Source organism: Coregonus clupeaformis, chromosome 9 (genome assembly GCF_020615455.1).
Source record: "Coregonus clupeaformis isolate EN_2021a chromosome 9, ASM2061545v1, whole genome shotgun sequence".
Classification (NCBI taxonomy): Eukaryota; Metazoa; Chordata; class Actinopteri; order Salmoniformes; family Salmonidae; genus Coregonus; species Coregonus clupeaformis.
This window is the reverse complement of record NC_059200.1, coordinates 7165603-7190378: the sequence shown is the minus strand read 5'-3', so window position 1 is coordinate 7190378 and position 24776 is coordinate 7165603. Positions and strand designations below refer to the sequence as shown.

The window sequence follows — 24776 nt, the reverse complement described above, 5'->3', positions numbered from 1 at the left end:
GGGTCAGACTTGGTGTACAGGGAGAATACTGTAAGAACGGCCCATATTCTGAATTCTGTCGCTGTACATTTCAAAAGTGCTGAACAAATAGTTATATTGACTACATCAGTCCTAGCTCGCTCATTAATGTCTTAATCGAAATTAGATTGCCTCTTGTCCGCTTGTCGTCCCCTTATGCCATAGTTTGTACATCTCAATTGTCAGTAGAAACCACATTTGTTTAAGCAAGTCAGCCATATCAGCTATGTTTGTTTTAAAGGCAGTAAATTAGGCTGAATTAACTGTTTTGCTACCAGACAAGGCTCCGCTGATAGCCAGGTGTAGCAGTGGTAAGTTGTTGGGACAGCTTTATGTAGGCCCTAACAGTTTGTGGGAACAGTTTGTCACAGTGTTGTGTAGTGGCTTTGCTGGCAAGCATCCCACTTTTCTTAGTTTTTTTGCCCCACCAAGATTTATATGCTAAAATCATCACTGGCTAGGCTACCTGTCATAGTAGTCAAAGTTTTACCTAGCTACACAGTCAATAAATCAGCACTGCAACATGACATGAAACGATGTGCAGTAATATTACAATTATATACATTTTATTATTTTGTAATAAAATAGTACCATAGCACAGCTAGTCCTCTGGTGAGCTACAGATCAGAGATGAGATGAAGACCACACAGACACAGTCAAACTTGCGTCCTATAGCCAGTCTCTTTGTCAGCGGAAACAAACAGCTCTGCCCTGCACCACAAAATGTTTCCTCTCAGAAAGACAAACATGGTCTGTGTATGCATGCTGCAGCCATGGCCTTTAGGCTATATACACACTCCAGCAACATTGCAAATAGACAGAGTAAAAAACATTTAAAAGGATCAATAAAACCACTCATTCACATTGTCCTGAAGGACAATCAGATACATATTCTAAGCAGTCTTTGTTATTAAAATCATATTTAAAGTCTCAGTATAGTGAATGGCAAAAATGTATCCTTCTGGCTGGCAGGGCAAGATGCCTGGACAGTGAAATCCTTCCTCTGTCTCTTCGTACACACAGTTCTGCAGGTGATGATACACTCTCCACCTCCAGCAGTGAGGAAGGGTCATGCCTCTGTCCCATTTTCTCAGGTTAAAGCTCTGAAATCCACCTCTGTAAGGTTGACCGTGTCTCTGTCTGTCAGGTTTAACGTGAACGGTGCCTTCACCCTCTCTACTTGTTCCTCTCCCCCTCCACTGTTGTTCAAGTTGTTCACCCTCCAGGAATTTAGAGGTCGAATATATTTCTTAAAACGCTGAATGGACAGAGAAAGAGATTAATAAATAGATTTTTATAATGAATGGATTGTGACTTTGTATCTTTTCTTTACTGATGTAACCCAGGGTTCAGCAATAGGCAGCCCACAGGTGATTTTATTTGGCCCCCCAAGTTTTCTGAGCAAAAACACACATACATACTTACAGTGAGGGACAAAAGTATTTGATCCCCTGCTGATTTTGTACGTTTGCCCACTGACAGAGAAATTATCAGTCTATAATTTTAATGGTAGGTTTATTTGAACAGTGAGAGACAGAATAACAACAAAAAAATCCAGAAAAACGCATGTCAAAAATGTTATAAACTGATTTGCATTTTAATGAGGGAAATAAGTATTTGACCCCTCTGCAAAACATGACTTAGTACTTGGTGGCAAAACCCTTGTTGGCAATCACAGAGGTCAGACGTTTCTTGTAGTTGGCCACCAGGTTTGCACACATCTCAGGAGGGATTTTGTCCCACTCCTCTTTGCAGATCTTCTCCAAGTCATTAAGGTTTTGAGGCTGACGTTTGGCAACTCGAACCTTCAGCTCCCTCCACAGATTTTCTATGGGATTAAGGTCTGGAGTGTCACGATCGTCTGAAGGAGCGGACCAATACGCAGCGCGTGGAGTGAACATGATGACTTTATTTAATTTAAAGCAACCACGAAAAAACAACAAATGACGATACGTGAAGTCCTCTGTGACACCGCCAGAACATACAACACTGGAACAATAACCCACAAAACAAAGGAGAAAACACACAGAATATATATGGCTCCCAATCAGAGATAACGAGCCGACAGCTGACACTCGTTACCTCCGATTGGGAGTCATAGACCAATCACCACTAGACACAAACAAAATGAAACTCACCCATCCCCAACACCACCAAATGAAATACACCCAAACCAATGACAATGAACAACCCTGGCTCAAATATCAAAGTCCATGGAGCCAGAGTGTCACAGTACCCCCCTCAAAGGTGCGAACTCCGGGCGCACCAATATCAGGACTAGGGGAGGGTCTGGGTGGGCGTCTGTCCACGGTGGCGGCTCTGGCCCCGGTCGTGATCCCCACCCCACCACAGTCACAACCTGCTTCGGTAGCCTCCTCCCAATGACCACCCTCCAACTAACCCCACCTGGACTAAGGGGCAACACCGGACTAAGGGGCAGCATCGGCCTAAGGGGCAGCACCGGGATAAGGGGCAGCACCGGGATAAGGGGCAGCACCGGGACAAGGGGCAGCACCGGGCTAAGGGGCAGCACCGGACTAAGGGGCAGCACCGGACTACGGGGCAGTACCGGACTAAGGGGCAGTACCGGACTAAGGGGCAGTACCAGGCTAAGGGACAGCACCAGGATAAGGGACAGCAACAGGATAAGGAGCAACACCGAGCTAAGGGGCAGCACCTGACTAAATGGCGGATCCTGGCTGGCTGGCTCTGGCGGATCCTGGCTGGCTGGCGGATCCTGGCTGGACGGCTCTGACGGATCCCGGTTGGACGGCTCTGGCGGATCCCGGCTGGGACGGCTCTGGCGGATCCTGGCTGGACGGCTCTGGCGGATCCTGGCTGGACGGCTCATGGCTGGCTGACGGAACTGGCTGCTCATGGCTGGCTAACGGATCTGGCTGCTCGTGGCTGGCTAACGGATCTGGCTGCTCATGGCTGGCTGACGGATCTGGCTGCTCATGGCTGGCTGACGGATCTGGCTGCTCATGGCCGACTGACGGATCTGGCTGATCCTGTCTGGCGGAAGGCTCTGGCTGATCCTGTCTGGCAGAAGGCTCTGGCTGATCCTGTCTGGCAGAAGGCTCTGGCTGATCCTGTCTGGCGGAAGGCTCTGGCTGATCCTGTCTGGCGGAAGGCTCTAGCGGCTCCGGTCTGGCGGACGGCTCTGATGGCTCATGGCAGACGGGCGGCTTTGCAGGCTTTGGGCAGACGGGCAGTTCAGGCCCCCGTTGGGCAGACGGCAGACTCTGGCCGTCTGAGGCGCATCGTAGGCCTGGTGCGTGGTGCCGGAACAGGAGGTACCGGGCTGAGGACACGCATCTCAGGGCTAGTGCGGGGAGAAGCAACAGGGCATGCTGGACCCTGGGGACGCACCGTAGGCCTGATGCGTGGTGCCGGAACTGGAGGTACCGGGCTGAGGACACGCATCTCAGGGCTAGTGCGGGAAGCAGCAACAGGGCATGCTTGGCCCTGGGGACGCACCGTAGGCCTGATGCGTGGTGCCGGAACTGGAGGTACCGGGCTGAGGACACGCATCTCAGGGCTAGTGCGGGGAGTCGGAACAGGGCATGCTGGACCCTGGGGACTCCCATAACGCCTAGTGCGGGGAGCCGGAACAGGGCATGCTGGACCCTGGGGACTCACCTCACGCCTAGTGCGGAGAGCAGGAACAGGCCGGGCGGGGCTGGCGACGCGCACCGTATCCCTGGTGCGAGTGGCCGGAACAGGCCGGGCCGGGCTGGCGAAGCGCACCGTATCCCTGGTGCGTGGAGTAGGAACAGGCCGGGCTGGGCTGGCGGGCGCACCGTATCCCTGGTGCGTGGAGTAGGAACAGGCCGGGCTGGGCTGGCGAGCGCACCGTATCCCTGGTGCGTGGAGTAGGAACAGGCCGGGCTGAGCTGGCGACGCGCACCGCATACTTGGTGCGTATGGCAGGAACAGGCCGAACCGGGCTGGCGACGCGCACCTTACACTTAGTGCGAGGGACCGGAACAGGCCGTACCGCACGGGAACACACACTACTGGCTGCACCTCGGGACTAGGAACGGGCCGGACCGAACTGGTTACACACCCCAGTACCTCACGCCGTGCCTCAACACCTTCCTTCCCTGCTTTACCCAGTAGCCCCCTTGACCTGGTAGCCCACTGAATCCGTCCCTTCTCTGCCTCCGTCAGCCCCCTTAACCTGGCAGCCCTCTGACTCTGCCTTGTGGCAGCCTCCTGCTGCTCCGTCGCCCAAGCCATGTGCCCCCCAAAAAAATTTCTTGGGGTTGCCTCTCGTCCTTCCGACGTTGGCTCTGCCGACGCCGTTGCTCCTCTCTCCGTCGCCTCTCCTCTGTTTCGCTCCATGGACGGCGATCCATGCCGTCCAGGATTTCTTCCCACGTCCAGGACCCTTTACCGTCCAACAGTTCCTCCCATGTCCAGACCCTTTGCTCCTGGACGCGCTGCTTGGTCCTTTTTTGGTGGGTTATTCTGTCACGATCGTCTGAAGGAGCGGACCAATACGCAGCGCGTGGAGTGAACATGATGACTTTATTTAATTTAAAGCAACCACGAAAAAAACAACAAATGACGATACGTGAAGTCCTCTGTGACACCGCCAGAACATACAACACTGGAACAATAACCCACAAAACAAAGGAGAAAACACACAGAATATATATGGCTCCCAATCAGAGATAACGAGCCGACAGCTGACACTCGTTACCTCCGATTGGGAGTCATAGACCAATCACCACTAGACACAAACAAAATGAAACTCACCCATCCCCAACACCACCAAATGAAATACACCCAAACCAATGACAATGAACAACCCTGGCTCAAATATCAAAGTCCATGGAGCCAGAGTGTCACATGGAGACTGGCTAGGCCACTCCAGGACCTTAATGTTCTTCTTCTTGAGCCACTCCTTTGTTGCCTTGGCCGTGTGTTTTGGGTCATTGTCATGCTGGAATACCCATCCACGACCCATTTTCAATGCCCTGGCTGAAGGAAGGAGGTTCTCACCCAAGATTTGACAGTACATGGCCCCGTCCATCGTCCCTTTGATGCGGTGAAGTTGTCCTGTCCCCTTAGCAGAAAAACATCCCCAAAGCATAATGTTTCCACCTCCATGTTTGACGGTGGGGATGGTGTTCTTAGGGTCATAGGCAGCATTCCTCCTCCTCCAAACACAGCGAGTTGAGTTGATGCCAAAGAGCTCCATTTTGGTCTCATCTGACCACAACACTTTCACCCAGTTCTCCTCTGAATCATTCAGATGTTCATTGGCAAACTTCAGACGGCCCTGTATATGTGCTTTCTTGAGCAGGGGGACCTTGCGGGCACTGCAGGATGTCAGTCCTTCACGGCATAGTGTGTTACCAATTGTTTTCTTGTTGACTATGGTCCCAGCTGCCTTGAGATCATTGACAAGATCCTCCCGTGTAGTTCTGGGCTGATTCCTCACCATTCTCATGATCATTGCAACTCCACGAGGTGAAATCTTGCATGGAGCCCCAGGCCGATGGAGACTGACAGTTATTTTGTGTTTCTTCCATTTGCGAATAATCGTACCAACTGTTGTCACCTTCTCACCAAGCTGCTTGGCGATGGTCTTGTAGCCCATTCCAGCCTTGTGTAGGTCTACAATCTTGTCCCTGACATCCTTGGAGAGCTCTTTGGTCTTGGCCATGGTGGAGAGTTTTGAATCTGATTGATTGATTGCTTCTGTGGACAGGTGTCTTTTATACAGGTAATAAACTGAGATTAGGAGCACTCCCTTTAAGAGTGTGCTCCTAATCTCAGCTCGTGTATAAAAGACACCTGGGAGCCAGAAATCTTTCTGATTGAGAGGGGGTCAAATACTTATTTTCCTCATTAAAATGCAAATCAATTTATTACATTTTTGACATGCGTTTTTCAGGATTTTTTTGTTGTTATTCTGTCTCTCATTGTTCAAATAAACCTACCATTAAAATTATAGACTGATCATTTCTTTGTCAGTGGGCAAACGTACAAAATCAGCAGGGGATCAAATACTTTTTTCCCTCACTGTACATACATATATATATACATATATATATATATACACACACACACACACACACACACACACACACATATATATATATATATATATATATATATATATATATATACAGTGGCGAGAACAAGTATTTGATACACTGCCGATTTTGCAGGTTTTCCTACTTACAAAGCATGTAGTAGTCTGTAATTTTTATCATAGGTACACTTCAACTGTGAGAGACGGAATCTAAAACAAAAATCCAGAAAATCACATTGTATGATTTTTAAGTAATTAATTTGCATATTATTGCATGAAATAAGTATTTGATACATCAGAAAAGCAGAACTTAATATTTGGTACAGAAACCTTTGTTTGCAATTACAGAGATCATACGTTTCCTGTAGGTCTTGACCAGGTTTGCACACACTGCAGCAGGGATTTTGGCCCACTCCATACATACTGTCTCCAGATCCTTCAGGTTTCGGGGCTGTCGCTGGGCAATACGGACTTTCAGCTCCCTCCAAATATTTTCTATTGGGTTCAGGTCTGGAGACTGGCTAGGCCACTCCAGGACCTTGAGATGCTTCTTACGGAGCCACTCCTTAGTTGCCCTGGCTGTGTGTTTCGGGTCGTTGTCATGCTGGAAGGCCCAGCCACGACCCATCTTCAATGCTCTTACTGAAGGAAGGAGGTTGTTGGCCAAGATCTCGCGATACATGTCCCCATCCATCCTCCCCTCAATACGGTGCAGTCGTCCTGTCCCCTTTGCAGAAAAGCATCCCCAAAGAATGATGTTTCCACCTCCATGCTTCACGGTTGGGATGGTGTTCTTGGGGTTGTACTCATCCTTCTTCTTCCTCTAAACATGGCGAGTGGAGTTTAGACCAAAAAGCTCTATTTTTGTCTCATCAGACCACATGACCTTCTCCCATTCCTCCTCTGGATCATCCAGATGGTCATTGGCAAACTTCAGACGGGCCTGGACATGCGCTGGCTTGAGCAGGGGGACCTTGCGTGCGCTGCAGGATTTTAATCCATGGCGGCGTAGTGTGTTACTAATGGTTTTCTTTGAGACTGTGGTCCCAGCTCTCTTCAGGTCATTGACCAGGTCCTGCCGTGTAGTTCTGGGCTGATCCCTCACCTTCCTCATGATCATTGATGCCCCACGAGGTGAGATCTTGCATGGAGCCCCAGACCGAGGGTGATTGACCGTCATCTTGAACTTCTTCCATTTTCTAATAATTGCGCCAACAGTTGTTGCCTTCTCACCAAGCTGCTTGCCTATTGTCCTGTAGCCCATCCCAGCCTTGTGCAGGTCTACAATTTTATCCCTGATGTCCTTACACAGCTCTCTGGTCTTGGCCATTGTGGAGAGGTTGGAGTCTGTTTGATTGAGTGTGTGGACAGGTGTCTTTTATACAGGTAACGAGTTCAAACAGGTGCAGTTAATACAGGTAATGAGTGGAGAACAGGAGGGCTTCTTAAAGAAAAACTAACAGGTCTGTGAGAGCCGGAATTCTTACTGGTTGGTAGGTGATCAAATACTTATGTCATGCAATAAAATGCAAATGAATTACTTAAAAATCATACAATGTGATTTTATGGATTTTTGTTTTAGATTCCGTCTCTCACAGTTGAAGTGTACCTATGATAAAAATGACAGACCTCTACATGCTTTGTAAGTAGGAAAACCTGCAAAATCGACAGTGTATCAAATACTTGTTCTCCCCACTATATATATATACATATACAATTTTTTTTTTTTTTGACATATAAGACCAGAAAATCAGCTCAAAGTGATTTTTATTTAGGAAATCTGTTCCCAAGTATTCCCACGCCTAAATATAGGTATCTGTGATCGTATCCCAATGTAATCAAGGTTTGAAATGATTCTGTTTTTGTCAAATACGACACTGCTCAAAAAAATAAAGGGAACACTTAAACAACACAATGTAACTCCAAGTCAATCACACTTCTGTGAAATCAAACAGTCCACTTAGGAAGCAACACTGATTGACAATAAATGTAACATGCTGTTGTGCAAATGGAATAGACAACAGGTGGAAATTATAGGCAATTAGCAAGACACCCCCAATAAAGGACTGGTTTTGCATGTGGTGACCACAGACCACTTCTCAGTTCCTATGCTTCCTGGCTAAAGTTTTGGTCACTTTTGAATGCTGGCGGTGCTTTCACTCTAGTGGTAGCATGAGACGGAGTCTACAACCCACACAAGTGGCTCAGGTAGTGCAGCTCATCCAGGATGGCACATCAATGCGAGCTGTGGCAAGAAGGTTTGCTGTGTCTGTCAGCGTAGTGTCCAGAGCATGGAGGCGCTACCAGGAGACAGGCCAGTACATCAGGAGACGTGGAGGAGGCCGTAGGAGGGCAACAACCCAGCAGCAAGACTGCTACCTCCGCCTTTGTGCAAGGAGGAGCAGGAGGAGCACTGCCAGAACCCTGCAAAATGACCTCCAACAGGCCACAAATGTGCATGTGTCTGCTCAAACGGTCAGAAACAGACTCCATGAGGGTGGTATGAGGGCCCGACATCCACAGGTGGGGGTTGTGCTTATAGCCCAACACCGTGCAGGACGTTTGGCATTTGCCAGAGAACACCAAGATTGGCAAATTCGCCACTGGCGCCCTGAGCTCTTCACAGATGAAAGCAGGTTCACACTGAGCACATGTGACAGACGTGACAGAGTCTGGAGACGCCGTGGAGAACGTTCTGCTGCCTGCAACATCCTCCAGCATGACCGGTTTGGTGGTGGGTCAGTCATGGTGTGGGGTGGCATTTCTTTGGGGGGCCGCACAGCCCTCCATGTGCTCGCCAGAGGTAGCCTGACTGCCATTAGGTACCAAGATGAGATCCTCAGACCCCTTGTGAGACCATATGCTGGTGCGGTTGGCCCTGGGTTCCTCCTAATGCAAGACAATGCTAGACCTCATGTGGCTGGAGTGTGTCAGCAGTTCCTGCAAGAGGAAGGCATTGATGCTATAGACTGGCCCGCCCGTTCCCCAGACCTGAATCCAATTGAGCACATCTGGGACATCATGTCTCGCTCCATCCACCAACGCCACGTTGTACCACAGACTGTCCAGGAGTTGGCGGATGCTTTAGTCCAGGTCTGGGAGGAGATCCCTCAGGCGACCATCCGCCACCTCATCAGGAGCATGCCCAGGCGTTGTAGGGAGGTCATACAGGCACGTGGAGGCCACACACACTACTGAGCCTCATTTTGACTTGTTTTAAGGACATTACATCAAAGTTGGATCAGCCTGTAGTGTGGTTTTCCACTTTAATTTTGAGGGTGACTCCAAATCCAGACCTCCATGGGTTGATACATTTGATTTCCATTGATAATTTTTGTGTGATTTTGTTGTCAGCACATTCAACTATGTAAAGAAAAAAGTATTTAATAAGATTATTTCATTCATTCAGATCTAGGATGTGTTATTTTAGTGTTCCCTTTATTTTTTTGAGCAGTGTATATCTGTTTGGAATTATTGCAGTCAATTTGCAGTGTTCAAATTATTTATAACTATGTTCTGGCCACCCGACCGTCCGCTCAAGGAAAAATCGGCCCACGGCTGAATGTAATTTGTGACTCCTGCCCTACATTATTAGCACACTGGCAGCCTTTAACCTATCAAGAGTTTATTGTGTTCTTAGTGTGGCTCCAGTATTCAAGTCATTTCAATACAGCTTTATTTGTCCCCTTAGGGCAATCACTATAGCTGTGTAACATGGCCTGGGTGATGACAGACAGGGAAAATGGGGGCGGACAGTACTGACGTCTTTCAGTGTCCCAGACTTTTTGCTGATGGCCACGATGGCCCATATGGGGATCTGCAGACAGCAGGTGGCGCCCATGCACACCCCAGCGCCTTGCCCCAGCGAGGGTACACATAGGGCCCATAGTGCAGCGGGGTGTTGTACATCTCAATGAAGATGTAGATCAGGATGAACTGGAAGCACAGGGACACAGAAACAGAGAGGCAGGGTGAAACAAAGGCAACATAAATGAAAACATCAGCAATAAGAAAGTTTAACAGCAGACATCTGTGTGACAATCCAGGCAGAGCCTCTATGGTATCGTCCATTACTCTTTCTGTCATGAGCCCTCTCACTCCACCGGGTTACCACCTTAATTGGTTTCCACTATCTTCCACTCTGCTCACCTCCCTCTCTCTACTCAGCCTAACTAGCTCCACCTGTCCCTGCTCTGCTCGGCTCTAATTACTCTGCCAGCTGCGCTGCATTACCCACTAACCTCTCCCAGTATTTAAGGCCCTGTCTTTCAGCTCTCCGGTGTCAGATCGTCTGCAAAGCTCACACCCGGAACCTGTTTGCTCGCGCTTCTGGCTCACCCTGGTTTTGTGACCCCGGACCTGCCTGTTTTTTGGATACTCTTCTGCCTCAGGAGATCCAGACCTGCTTCTGCCATTACGACTCCTGACTACTCTTCAATCCCGGTAACTCTGACCAGCCTTCTGCCTTGCTACTACGTATTTTGGATTTCCCTTGAACTGTACTGCTGCCTGGTTTCATTCCGCCCTGTTGTGTCTGTGTCTCCCCCAGGACTTCTGGACCACCCACCACCGGCTTCATAGGACGCATCGCTGCCACTGGGGGGCACAGACCCAGCGCATTGGACGGGATCCCTGTTACCCCTGGAGCCTTCATTCACTCCCCTACTTCCCTTTTCCCTTAAGTTTAATAAACTTTCTGGTGTGACGCAATTGTGGTCCTCTGGTCGTCTGTCTGAATCGTGACAGTACGATCTGACCATTATGGACTCAGCGCACACTTTCCCCGACATGGAAACCGATGAGCATGAGCAGCAGTTCCAGCAGCAGCAACAACAACTCGCCATGCTCATTCAACTCCTCACCAACCTTACCCCAGCCAGTCTGCCCACCAGCCCAGCCCCCGAGTTACCTGCCCCGGTCATTGCAGCCGCTGCTCCGAACCCAAGATTGGAAACCCCGAGCGGTTCAACGGCGATTCAACCCAGGTCCGGCCATTCCTGACTAGCTGCCGACTTCCAGTTCTCCTTGCAGCCAAGGACCTTCGCCACGGAGGGGGCTAAAGTTGGGTATGCCATCACTCACCTGACGGGCCGAGCTCGACTCTGGGGAACAGCAGAGTTCGAACGTCAAACCCCCGCATGTGCAACCTTCGACCTGTTTGCTGAGGAGATGCTGAAGGTGTTTGACCTGGATTCACCCACCGCAGAGGCGTCTCGTGAACTGTTCAGTATTCGACAAGGCAGACGTACAGTCGCAGACCATTCCATCGACTTCCGAACCCTGGCTAGACAAAGTTCTTGGAACACACCACCGTTGGTGGACGCGTTCTTCCATAGTTTGGCTGACTATATCAAGGACGAGTTGGTCTCCCATGAACTGCCTTCCACTCTTGATGAAGCCATCGCACTGACTGTCAGGATCGACAGAAGGATACAGACCCGTCGTCGTGAGAGGGGGGCGCCAAGGTCCACCTACTACCGGCATTCGGAGAGATCCGACTGGGCTCCTGTCATCTACTGCCACTCACCCAGGTCAGCTTGATCAGTCTGAGCCTATGGAGATTGGGCGAGCCTCCCTCACTCCTGCAGAGCGCCAGCGCCGCTTCACCTCAAACCTCTGCCTCTATTGTGGAGGTGATGGACATCGTGTGGTAACCTGCCCTTTAAAGGGCCGAAGCTCACCGGGCGTAGGGGAGTCCGGTCGAGTTCAATGACCATCCAGTCCTCCGACCGCAAACCCCTGCTGCAAGTTCACCTCCGCCTCTCTGACTCAACTCACACCCTGGCTGCTCTGGTGGATTCTGGCGCCGAAGCCAACATAATGGACGTCAAGCTGGCACGCCAACTGGGACTGGAGAACCTCCGTTTGACACCTCCTATTCCTGCCCGGGCACTGGACGGACACTTACTCGGATCGGTCACTCATGTCACGGCCCCGGTCTCGATGGGTCTGTCCGGAAACCATCAAGAAACTATCCAGTTTCACCTGCTCCCCTCTCCAGGCCAACCCCTCATCCTGGGTTACCCATGGCTCCGCCGGCACAACCCTCAGCTCGACTGGGTGACCGGGGTGATCAGGGAGTGGGGAGAGGACTGCCACCGAACCTGCCTGCTTGCTGCCGCACTACCCCCTCGGCCAGTACCTACTAACTCCGCTCCGGACCTCTCCAATGTCCCAGAATGCTACCATGGTCTCAGAGAGGTGTTTAACAAAGCAAGAGCCACATCTCTGCCCCCTCACCGACCGTACGACTGTGCCATCGACCTCCTCCCTGGAACAGCTCCTCCAAGGGGTCGTCTTTATTCGTTGTCTGCTCCTGAAAGAAAGTCCATGGAGGACTACATCAATGGCTCTCTGTCCGCAGGATTAATCCGTTCATCTTCATCTCCTGCTGGTGCTGGCTTCTTCTTTGTGGGGAAGAAGGACGGATCTCTTCGCCCCTGCATCGACTACAGGGGACTCAACGACATCACAGTGAAGAACCGTTACCCTCTGCCTCTGCTCACCTCTGCTTTTGAGTTGCTCCAGGGAGCCACTGTTTTTACCAAGTTGGATCTCAGAAACGCTTACCACCTAGTGCGGATCCGGGAGGGAGATGAATGGAAAACCGCATTCAATACACCAACAGGCCACTACGAGTATCTGGTTATGCCTTTTGGCCTCACCAATGCTCCTGCTGTGTTCCAGGCTCTAGTGAATGATGTACTGCGGGACATGTTAAACAAGTTTGTCTTCGTTTACCTGGATGACATCTTAATTTACTCCAGAAACCTGTCTGAACACACCCGCCATGTCCAGCAAGTCCTTCATCGTCTTCTGGAGAATTCCCTCTACGCCAAGGCAGAGAAATGTGAGTTTCACGTCAAGACAGTGGCCTTCCTGGGGTACATAGTGGCAGAAGGAAGTATCCAAATGGATCCTGCCAAAGTATCAGCAGTCACTTCGTGGCCAGTTCCGGAGAACAGAAAGAAGCTGCAACAGTTTCTGGGGTTTGCTAACTTCTATAGGAAGTTTATCCGGAACTACAGTACCGTTGCTGCCCCTCTCACTGCTCTAACCAGCACCAAGCAACCCTTCACCTGGACCCCAGCAGCCGACAAAGCCTTCAGTACCCTCAAGGTGAGGTTCACCTCCGCTCCCATCCTCCAGATGCCTGATGTGGACCGGCAATTCATTGTGGAGGTGGACGCCTCGGATGTGGGAGTTGGTGCTGTGATTTCTCAGTGGGCTGCGGAGGATAGGAAGCTCCATCCCTGTGCCTTTTTCTCACGTCGGTTGTCCCCCTCTGAGTGCAATTACGACATAGGGAACCGGGAGCTGCTGGCTGTGAAGCTTGCCTTGGAGGAGTGGCGTCACTGGCTGGAGGGGTCCACCATTCCATTTCTCGTTTGGACCGATCATAAGAACTTGGAGTACATCCGCACGGCCAAACGGTTGAACTCCAGGCAGTCCCGCTGGGCCCTGTTCTTCACCAGGTTTAATTTCACTCTGTCATACCGGCCTGGATCACGCAACACCAAGCCAGACGCCCTCTCCCGTCAATTCCAGAAGGATGACACCCCCTCCAAGGACCCTGTGTCGATTCTGCCAAGTCCCTGCATCGTTGCAGCTCTGACCTGGGCTGTTGAGGAACAGGTGCTGGAGGCTCTCCGTAACCAGCCAGGTCCCAGCACTTGCCCAGCTGACCGCCTTTTTGTCCCCCGAAGACCTGAGGTCCCAGGTCATTCAGTGGGGACATGACTCCCGCCTAGCTTGTCACCCTGGCTCCACCCGCACTTACAACCTGCTCGCCCAGAGGTTCTGGTGGCCCTCTCTGAGGAAGGATGTACGGGAATTCGTCCAAGCCTGCCCCATCTGCAACCAACACAAGTCGTCCTGCCAGCCCCCAGCCGGATTGCTGCAGCCCCTGCCTGTGCCCAGACGTCCCTGGTCTCACATCGCCCTTGACTTTGTCACGGGGCTGCCCCCTTCAAGTGGCATGACCGTCATTCTCACCATCGTTGACCGTTTCAGCAAGATGGCACACTTCATTCCCCTCCCCAAGCTCCCAACCGCCAAGGAGACCGCCCAGGTGGTCCTGGAACACGTCTTCCGGATCCACGGACTGCCAAGGGATGTTGTTTCTGACCGTGGTCCACAATTCTCCTCCGCTTTTTGGAAGGAGTTCTGTCACCTGCTGGGAGCCACAGTCAGTCTGACTTCCGGATTCCATCCCCAATCCAATGGGCAGTCAGAGCGGGCTAATCAGGAGCTCGAGAAGGCACTGCGATGCATGACTTCACGCAACCCCCACTCCTGGTCGCAGCAATTGACATGGGTGGAGTACGCACACAATTCTCTGACCTGCTCTGCCATCGGTATGTCCCCTTTCCAATGTGTTTATGGATACCAGCCTCCTCTATTTGCCAGCCAGGAGGAGGAGGTTACTTGCCCATCTGCACTTGCTTTTGCCCGTCGATGTCGCCGCACCTGGTCACAAGCCCGAGCCACACTCCTCAGGTCCGTTGCCAGCTACACTACCGGGGCCAACCGTCGGAGAATTCCTGCTCCCACCTACCATGTTGGTCAAAGGGTGTGGTTGTCATCGAAGAACCTGCCACTCAGGGTGGAGTCGCAGAAGCTGGCACCTCGGTTCATTGGCCCATTCCCTATCATAAGAGTGATTAGCCCAACTGCTGTCCGGCTCCAACTGCCTAATTCCCTGAGGGTGCACCCCACTTTCCATGTGTCTAAGATTAAGCCCATCCATGAGAGTCCGCTGGTCCCTGCTGCGCCTGGTCCTCCTCCTCCACGGCTCGTCGATGGTGGTCTGGTTTACACCGTCCGCCGCCTGCTTCGGTCCAGACGGAGGGGTAGGGGTCTCCAGTACCTCATTGACTGGGAGGGCTATGGACCTGAGGAAAGGACCTGGGTGCCAGCTAGTCGGATTGTGGATAGGACTCTCATCACCGCTTTCCACCAACGGCATCCTGATCAACCTGCAATCCGTAGGGGCCGCCCCAGAGGGGTCCCTAACCGTCCGGCCCGCTCGGCTTCCTGTCCTGTGCCTGATCCTGTCTCGGGACCTGTCCCATCTCCCGACCACGGCCCTCCGGCTTCCTCCGAGGATGAGGACGTTCACTCGGACCGTTCGGAGGAGTTCTAGCCCTCCTCCGGCTCCCCTCCTCCCGCCCGGCGTGGTGTTGCTCTTGGGACTTCTGGGGCCGTCCCTTGGGGGGGGGGGTCTGTCATGAGCCCTCTCACTCCACCGGGTTACCACCTTAATTGGTTTCCACTATCTTCCACTCTGCTCACCTCCCTCTCTCTACTCAGCCTAACTAGCTCCACCTGTCCCTGCTCTGCTCGGCTCTAATTACTCTGCCAGCTGCGCTGCATTACCCACTAACCTCTCCCAGTATTTAAGGCCCTGTCTTTCAGCTCTCCGGTGTCAGATCGTCTGCAAAGCTCACACCCGGAACCTGTTTGCTCGCGCTTCTGGCTCACCCTGGTTTTGTGACCCCGGACCTGCCTGTTTTTTGGATACTCTTCTGCCTCAGGAGATCCAGACCTGCTTCTGCCATTACGACTCCTGACTACTCTTCAATCCCGGTAACTCTGACCAGCCTTCTGCCTTGCTACTACGTATTTTGGATTTCCCTTGAACTGTACTGCTGCCTGGTTTCATTCCGCCCTGTTGTGTCTGTGTCTCCCCCCCAGGACTTCTGGACCACCCACCACCGGCTTCATAGGACGCATCGCTGCCACTGGGGGGGGGCACAGACCCAGCGCATTGGACGGGATCCCTGTTACCCCTGGAGCCTTCATTCACTCCCTACTTCCCTTTTCCCTTAAGTTTAATAAACTTTCTGGTGTGACGCAATTGTGGTCCTCTGGTCGTCTGTCTGAATCGTGACACTTTCTGGCTCAGGACACTTGGTTAGCTCACTCATTTATGTTTCTATGCAACAGCTACTACACACTTTTCTCATAAAATACACATATCAGACATACTGTGCATACATGAAGGGTGATTGAAAAGAAACCCATAGAGAACACAGCCGGGGTGAAAGGGGATAGTTTCTTGAAATTATTCACCACTGTGAGGGTGCAACAAAGGGTGGATTTCAGACAGAGAGGGATGCTTCCCCAGAGATATAATGTAAAGGTCGAGGGTCAAAGAAATCTGTCTGACTCACCAGTAGGAGAAATGGGGTGCAGAATACCCAGCATGCTTTGAAGTAGAGCAGCACTTTGCGGCACCAGGGAGGACAGAGACAGATCATGTCAATTATGTCCTGGCGAAACTGGTTCACTCCTGTGAATATTAAGGAATGCAGACACACACACACACCACACATGCTTATTATTAGTCAAAGTATCTGAAGACACTATTGAATAATGAGCTTATATTTGCCATAAAATAACTTTTTATTGCCATGATAATAACTGGATGTATTGTGATTACCATGTCATAAATGTAACATAAATGTATTGTTAATACAAGAGGAGTGATTTGCTCATTGAGAGCTACCAGTGTCTGCCACCACTCCAACAGGCACTCCCTTCCACCAGGCCATGTGACCCAGGATTGAGAATATGGCGAAGACCGCAAAGAAGCTGGTGCTGCAGTTCCCTATGGTGATGACCAGACAGTCCCTGAAAGCAGAACAATGTTAGAATAGACTCCATTTCCCAGCATGCCTGTAGCCTCAGAGTGCAGAGTAGAGTACTACTGACCTGATGACATTGTTATCAAACTTATTGTAGGAGGCCATGGAGAGCAGCCCCCCAACACCAATCCCCAATGAGTAGAAGATCTGGGAGGCAGCATCGTTCCACACCTAAATGGTAACGGTGACAGTTAAGACATGCTGTTTACTTTGTTGGCCAGCAGCAAGGGCCTTGACACTCATCATTAAAGGTAGGCACACACACGAAAACACACAACCTATACTTGACTCTAGATATTATACCAGCCTGTGTCCACTAGGGGATGTACCTGTGCACTGGCCAGCCGACCCGTCAGGGGTGAGGTAGAAGGCCACACCCTGAAGTGACCCCTCCAGTGTAGCACCTCTGATGATCAAGACGATCAGCACGAATTAAGGGAACGTCGCAGTCACGTAAACCACCAACAAAGTTAGAGTAACAGCTCTTAAGTACATAGTAACAACAAGAGCAAGAATGTTTGCTTTGAGGCCATGTTTGCGTAACATGAGTATGTCTGTGTTTACAGGTGTGTGTGTGTGTATTCTGATGACGTGTGTGCTATTTCACCTTGCCAGAGCTGCGGATGCCCTTGAGCATGCAGAAGAAGATGATGATCCAGGCAGTCAGGAGGCAGAGGGCTTGGGGCCACCTGACAGGACCAGGGTCATGGAGGCCGTTACTGTTCACCACATCCAGAACACGCTCACTGAAACACAACACACACAGAGCAAACACTGAGTAAACACACACATTCACACAGAGTATTCACACCTCTAGCCAAAACTAGTAGTCGCAGACACAGCAAACAGAGGCAATTTGAACATGAGATAGACGTTACATCATATACTGGAGTCACGCCTCTTTCGTTTACATTATTTCGTTAGCTTATCTCCTCAAGGACATGAATATATACAGCACAGTGTACACTGTACATGCTGAACATTGTGCACATACACTAGCACACTGTCTGAATGAGCCTATTTCAGGCATTTCACGGCCATTGATATTCCAACACAGTTGAGGGTCAGGCCAGCATGCCACTAATTCCCCCGCTATAACCCAATCCTATCTGAATTCACTCATGCAAAGGCCATTAGATCATTTTTTGTGGCAAACACTCTGTAGTGGATGAAGAGCCCTTACTTCCAGAAGACCTCGGAGGGGTTGAGACCTGTGCCAGAGGAGCTGTTCCCAGTGGTGGCATTCCCACAGAGGTAAGCGTTGGCTGGGGCATCGCAGGACCAGGGCAGGGGGCTCTGGAAGGAGCTGCCCAGGTAGTAGAAGGTCCAGGCTATGATCACGTTGTAGTAGAGGCACACAAGCATAGACACACAGAGCATCCCAATGCCAATGCCTATAGAGAGACACACAGGCAGGTTGGATGTGCAGTCCAGATGGAGCTTTTGATGTTGGAGAAGATATAGTTGAGGCTAATCACAAGAGTGTTGGTGGCCCATTATGGAGTGTTGGGGGACAATAAAACACATTGGTGCAGTATTGGTTATTTCTGGGGTATCCAGCATGGGGATTGTCGTATCGGGTGAATGGTGGCAATTATTGCTGTCAACAAAGAGTCCGCTTATGCTGCACAATGATTAGAGGCTTTTATTAATATCACAAGGTTACAGCATAAGTTACAGACCCGCGGTGTCTGGAGAACGGCGTCCCAGATTGCAATGGCCGTTCTGCCTTCTCCTTCGTTTTTCCCCCTACTTATAAACAATGCAAAAAGATGCTCCCTCTTCTGGCCAATCACCAGTCTCCCCTGTCTACAACACACTTCCTGTCTGTTGTATGTGACGTTACACTAAAACATTCCCCCTTGATACTAAAATCAACATTCTTTCAGTTCCACTTAAAAACATTTAACAACATCATAATCTCAATACACGACAGGATCCTGGGGGTTTACCTTTGAGGAGGGGGAAGCACTTCCACACTGTGATTGGTCAAGCAGCTCTGTACTGGCCTAGACTTAGCTCCATGAGGAAGAGGGGGACCCCGGTGAAGAAGAGCATAATGAAGTAGGGGATAAGGAACACACCTGGAGAAGAGGAGGACAGAGGTCAAACAGGAAACGGGATAATTCAAGCGGAGACATCCCTCATTCGTTTGATTGTTTATACACTGAGCTGCTGCACGTATACACGGCAAGTAAGGACAGTTCCTACAAACATCACAATAGCTTTATAATCACTTACTACATCTGGAATGCTCCCAGCCAGCGCAAGGAGATGTTTCATCCTTCAACTATTGAAGCATCAGCATGTGCTAGCTTCGCATGCAGAGCTGAAGGTTTGTTTACTATAGCATTGAATGAGACTCACAATAGACTGACTATAAGGTGTGTTTTTCTGTGCACTTATTCGGGTCAGGCTGTGTTTCTGAAAATGGCATTGGCTCTCCCTTATAGGATTAGTTACAGTGCCTGTGTGTCGGCTTTCTGCCACCACTGGCTGCCTGTGATGACTGTGGCTTTGGTTTCAGTTCTCAGATTAACTCTGCAGTACAACACGCAGAGGTGAGAGGTCAGTGCACACCTGAAGGCCATGGTAACATAATAGGCATCACTTTTAATACAATAATACAGCTTCATTCATGTAAGCTTCATTCATACTTAAGAGTTTGAGGGGCAGTGTAAAATGTATGAGGGCTGAAAGCCAGCTTGGCTGTGGGTTACTCACCTCCTCCATTGCGGTAGCAGAGGTAGGGAAACCTCCACACGTTCCCCAGTCCCACGCAGTAGCCGATACAGGAGAGTAGAAACTCATACTTCCTACCCCACTGCTCTCTTTGGATAATATTTGGGTCTGGTGCGGGTGCAGGGGATGGGGGGCGGGATGAGGGATTAGTGACATCATGAGCTAAATAAAACCAATTCAGCTGTGCTGGACTCTAGAACAGATATAACACATTTAAAACAGTCAGACAGATCCTCTATCAGAAGAACCTATGACTGTGTCATGCCTTGATGTTGAAAAGTAGAATTCCCATTTTATCTTGTATGAGACTCTGGGACTGCACATTGTTTAGGGTTAACACAGTCAGTGACAATGGTAGGAATAGCTATGTAGTCCAGATTAACAGATATGGGTGTGGTTCACACATCAGGAAATGTGCGTGAGTGTGTGTGTTGTCAGTGGACCAGTAAACAGACAGCAAAGAGATTAACTAATGACAAGAAGAGGAAGCAGTTCAGGTTAAAATAGCAGTTCAGTTTTGGGAACAGCAAGTCATTTGATTTAGGCCACTACCATCTGCCTATCAGCCTCCCTTCATCATCAACATCATGACACATTGTAAATCATAAAAGGGGAATAAAGAGTACCCTACAGGTAGTTTATATAAAATGGGCTATAATATGTTATGCAAAACAAACAAACGAGAGCATAAAACTTTGATTATGTCTTTGAAATAAATATTGAGATGTTGATGACCTATAGTAGGTTATTTCACTTTCCTCTATGTCAGATGTCAGAGGAATGAGGATAGATGGGTTAGGTTACTTTATGAACAACCAATACAAATAATACTAATGATGGTTCCATTAGTTTTCCATAAATTCCTAAATCATTCAGAGGTGAAATTATACCTTTTAACAACGTTTATAAAGTTCTCAACTGCACAACATGTATAGAACCTACATTGTATCGTGAAGTTAAAGAAGTCTCAGGTAGTTGTTCCCTTGCTTTACCTCTTGTTGTGATGTTTTCTCTGTAATGTTCGCAGGTGCAATTTTTGGCTCCTCGCTAGGCATTTTCCCTGGGAGAAATTTACATGGTTTCTTTGGATGTTCGATACATTGCTCAGAGGAAAGTTTCAAGGAAATCTATTTGTGGTTTGGATATTTTCTTCAATGATGATTGAAATGGGCACTTTTGGTATTGACTGGGAAATTACAGTCAAGCACAGGCAGTCTTGCTAACATCAGCCTCATGCTTCAGTCAAGCTAAAGTGCAGGTGCCGTCATTGAACAAAGGGGTGTAAAAATAAAATAACAAACGCGCCCTAGTTGTACAGACTCACCTTTAACGTTGGTAAGCCACACCCTTCACATCACTTTTGCCTACTTCAATCTATCTATCTATCAATCTATATCTGTCTGTCTGAAATATAGTTTCATCTGGTTATTGTGTGGCTACAGCATCTTTAACCTAGTCAAAACCTTATGGCTGCTTCTGCAAAGGTTTTTTTTTTTCTGCTCAGACGTCAGTAGCCTACAGGAAACTAGCTGCAACAGCAGGAAATCGCAGCTTTTGGTATTCTGATATGCTTCAAGTGCTTTTATTTCTGAAAAGTCAAACCACATACCAGCATATATCCTGTTTTGTTTTCTTCCACGGCCAAGAAGATGGAATTGTGTATGTAACATTAAATATTATACTACATTTGTTCAAAAGCAGACTGTATGAACAAAGTGGCAAAAATAGGAAAAATATAGGTCATGCCCTCATATGGCATCTTGCAATGGTCCATGGACATAACTTGAGACCTTTGCCATCACATAGGCTACTGTTCTTTCTGTACCAGCATGTACACATCAAACTGTTTTTAATGGTATCATCACTTTCATCAAAAAGATGGTGCCACCTGGAAAACCCTTGTTACAGAAACCTTCACAAGAAAATCCCAAAGTCAATTCATACCAAGGTTACAGAGAGAGACATTGACAGAGATGCAGCCTTTGACGGGAGTTCTTAATCCAGGGTTCCCCAACTGGTGGTTTTATTTAGCCCCCCAAGTTTTCTGAGCAAAAATAAATAAATTGTTGTATTTCTTTAGAATTTTCATTGTTGGACATAAAAGACTGTAAAAACACCAGGAAATCAGCTCCAAGTGATTTTAATTTTGGAAATCTGTTCCCAAGTATTCCCACGCATAATAGAGAGATACTATACATGTGATCGTATACAAATGTAAGCAAGGTTTGAAATTATTATGTTTTAGTCAAATATTATAGTGCATTCGCAAAGTATTCAGACCTCTTCCCCTTTTCCACATTTTGTTACGTTACAGCCTTACTCTAAAATGGAAAAAATATATAAAAATCAATCTACACACAATACCCCATAATGACAAAGCGAAAACAGGTTTTTAGACATTTTTGCAAATTTATAAAACATAAAAAATGGAAATACCTTATTTATTTCAAACCATGTGCTATGAGACTCGAAATTGAGCTCAGGTGCATCCTGTTTCCATTGATCATCCTTGAGATGTTTCTACAACTTGATTTGAGTCCACCTGTGGTAAATTCAATTGATTGGACATGATTTGGACAGGCACACACCTGTCTGTATAAGGTCCCACAGTTGACAGTGCATGTCAGAGCAAAAACCAAGCCATGAGGTTGAAGGAATTGTCCGCAGAGCTCAGAGACAGGATTGTGTCGAGGCACAGATCTGGGGAAGGGTACCAAAACATTTCTGCAGCATTGAAGGTCCCCAAGAACACAGTGGCCTCCATCATTCTTAAATGGAAGAAGTTAGGAACCTCCAAGACTCTTCCTAGAGCTGGCCGCCAGGCCAAACTGAGCAATCGGGGGAGAAAAGCCTTGGTCAGGGAGGTGACCAAGAATCCGATGGTCACTCTGACAGAGCTCCAGTTCCTCTGTGGAGATGGGAGAACCTTCCAGAAGGACAACCATCTCTGCAGCACTCCACCAATCAGGCCTTTATGGTAGAGTGACCAGACGGAAGCCACTCCTCAGTAAAAGGCACATGACAGCCCACTTGGAGTTGCCAAAAGGCACCTAAAGGACTCTCAGACCATAAGAAACAAGTTAAAAACTATTTGGCCTGAATGCCAAGCGTCACGTCTGGAGGAAACCTGGCACCATCCCTACGGTGAAGCATGGTGGTGGCAGTATCATGCTGTGGGGATGTTTTTCAGCGGCAGGGACTGGAAGACTAGTCAGGATCGAAGTACAGAGAGATCCTTGATGAAAACCTGCTCCAGAGCACTCAGGACCTCAGACTGGGGCAAAGGTTCACCTTCCAACAGGACAACAACCCTAAGCACACAGCCAAGACAACGCAGGAGTGGCTTCTGGACAAGTCTCTGGATGTCCTTGAGTGACCCAGCCAGAGCCCGGACTTGAACCCGATCTAACATCTTTGGAGAGACCTGAAAATAGCTGTGCAGTGACGCTCCCCATCCAACCTGACAGAGCTTGAGAGGATCTGCAGAGAAGAATGGGAGAAACTCCCTAAATACAGGTGTGCCAAGCTTGTAGCGGAATACCCAAGAAGACTCAAGGCTGTAATCACTGCCAAATGTGCTTCAACAGAGTACTGAGTAAAGGGTCTGAATACTTATGTAAATTTGATATTTCCGGGGTTTTTTAAATATACATTTGCAAAAATGTCTAAAAACCTGTTTTTGCTTTGTCATTATGGGGTATTGTGTGTAACGTAACAAAATGTGTGAAAAGTAAAGGTGTCTGAATACTTTCCGAATGCTCTATATATCTGTTTGGGATTCTTGCGGTCATATGATTTGTAATTATGTTTTGGCCCCCTGACGATCCGCTGAAGAAAAAATTGGCCCGCGGCTGAATCTAGTTGATGATCCCTGTCTTAACACATCAGCTACGAGTCTGTAACCTCTGTTGGGGACAGCCAGCAGAGATGAAGATGAAAAGCCCAAGAATGACCTAGCAGCAAACTTTTGAGCCTGAGCTCATGACCAGATAAGGCTCACCTAATCCAAATAGCCCAGGACAGGAAGAGATAGGGCACCATTGTGGAGGATATGCTTATGAAGGTTATAATATATTTATATTAATACTTTATATTATAAAGTTGTATTGTACCTTTATCATAAAATTACATTGTTCCCCATTTATAGTGTGGTTATAATGTTGTATTTCAAGCAGTCTCTAACAAGCCAGGCTTCTATACATACAGGGTACTGAAACATACAGCAGAGGATGCTATAGCCTATCTTTCTTTTGCACATGGACTATTGAGACTGTGCCATTTTTAATAAACTGTTCATTTTGTCAAACCAAGGAGGAGCAATGCAGTCACTTCGTGAGTTATTTATTAACCATAACCACATTGTCTAGCGTAATAGACCCATTTTTAGATAGAATAACGAAGAATATAACAATTAATGTATTTGCTGGGAAACATTTTAAAGCACACTTGTGCAATCACCGGTATGTTGATCAAGAATGTAACTTGCCACCAGGTAAGGCTATTAAAATAGTTTTATGGTCCTCTTACTGTAAGATTTCCTCTAAGAAATGTCTGTGAGCATTCATAATCCTTATTTGATCAGTCAGGAGCAAGTATTGTCAAGAGTAGGTTGATGATGTAGTCTTATTCAGTGTTTGCCAAACAAAGCCAACCAACCCACAAAGCAGATGACCTAGCCTACGTTTCAAAATATCCCGCTAGATTTGATTTTGTTTATGGTGACAGCTGACTGGAACACGGAAACTAAGGATAACAAGCCGCTGTAATTGGTTTAACCAAAGATTATGGATATACTGACAAGATTAGAATGGGAGTCGTTGTCCACAAAGCGGCACGGCGGGCTGTCTAGCGCCCGCCTATAATTTCTTTGGATTGGTGGATACATCTCATTATTGTAAACCACCTGTATTCCGTGGAGAGAGATCCTATGCTACTATGGAACGCCGTTTGGGTCTTTGCGTGTCAAAAAAGATTTGAATTTGACATGTCAAATAACGCAATTCTATTATAGAATGTTGTGTGTGCTGAATTTGCATGTGCAAGCCAAGCGCCACCACTACAATCAGTAGCACTGTCAAAGCTGTACAACAACAAAAAAGTCTGCAAACAAGCACACACACCGGCCACGATGTGTTTACAATACCGCGTTGGTAATACGGCATTATTTGTTCGACCGAATGGGAAAATGTCTGTGTGAGCATGTTAAGGAATAGCAGGATCAAACGAGCAGGTCTGACTTCAGTGTTTGAGGGTCTACATAAGGAAGAAATCAGTACAATTTGTTGTATTGGACGTGGGGAAAATTGGAAGAGTAGGGA

The 24776-nt window shown here is 48.5% G+C and overlaps 1 pseudogene; it reads right to left on the bottom strand.

Moving 5' to 3' along the window:
• Window positions 1-620: 620 nt before the first annotated feature.
• Window positions 621-20513, bottom strand: LOC121574172 (annotated as a pseudogene).
• Window positions 20514-24776: the final 4263 nt, after the last annotated feature.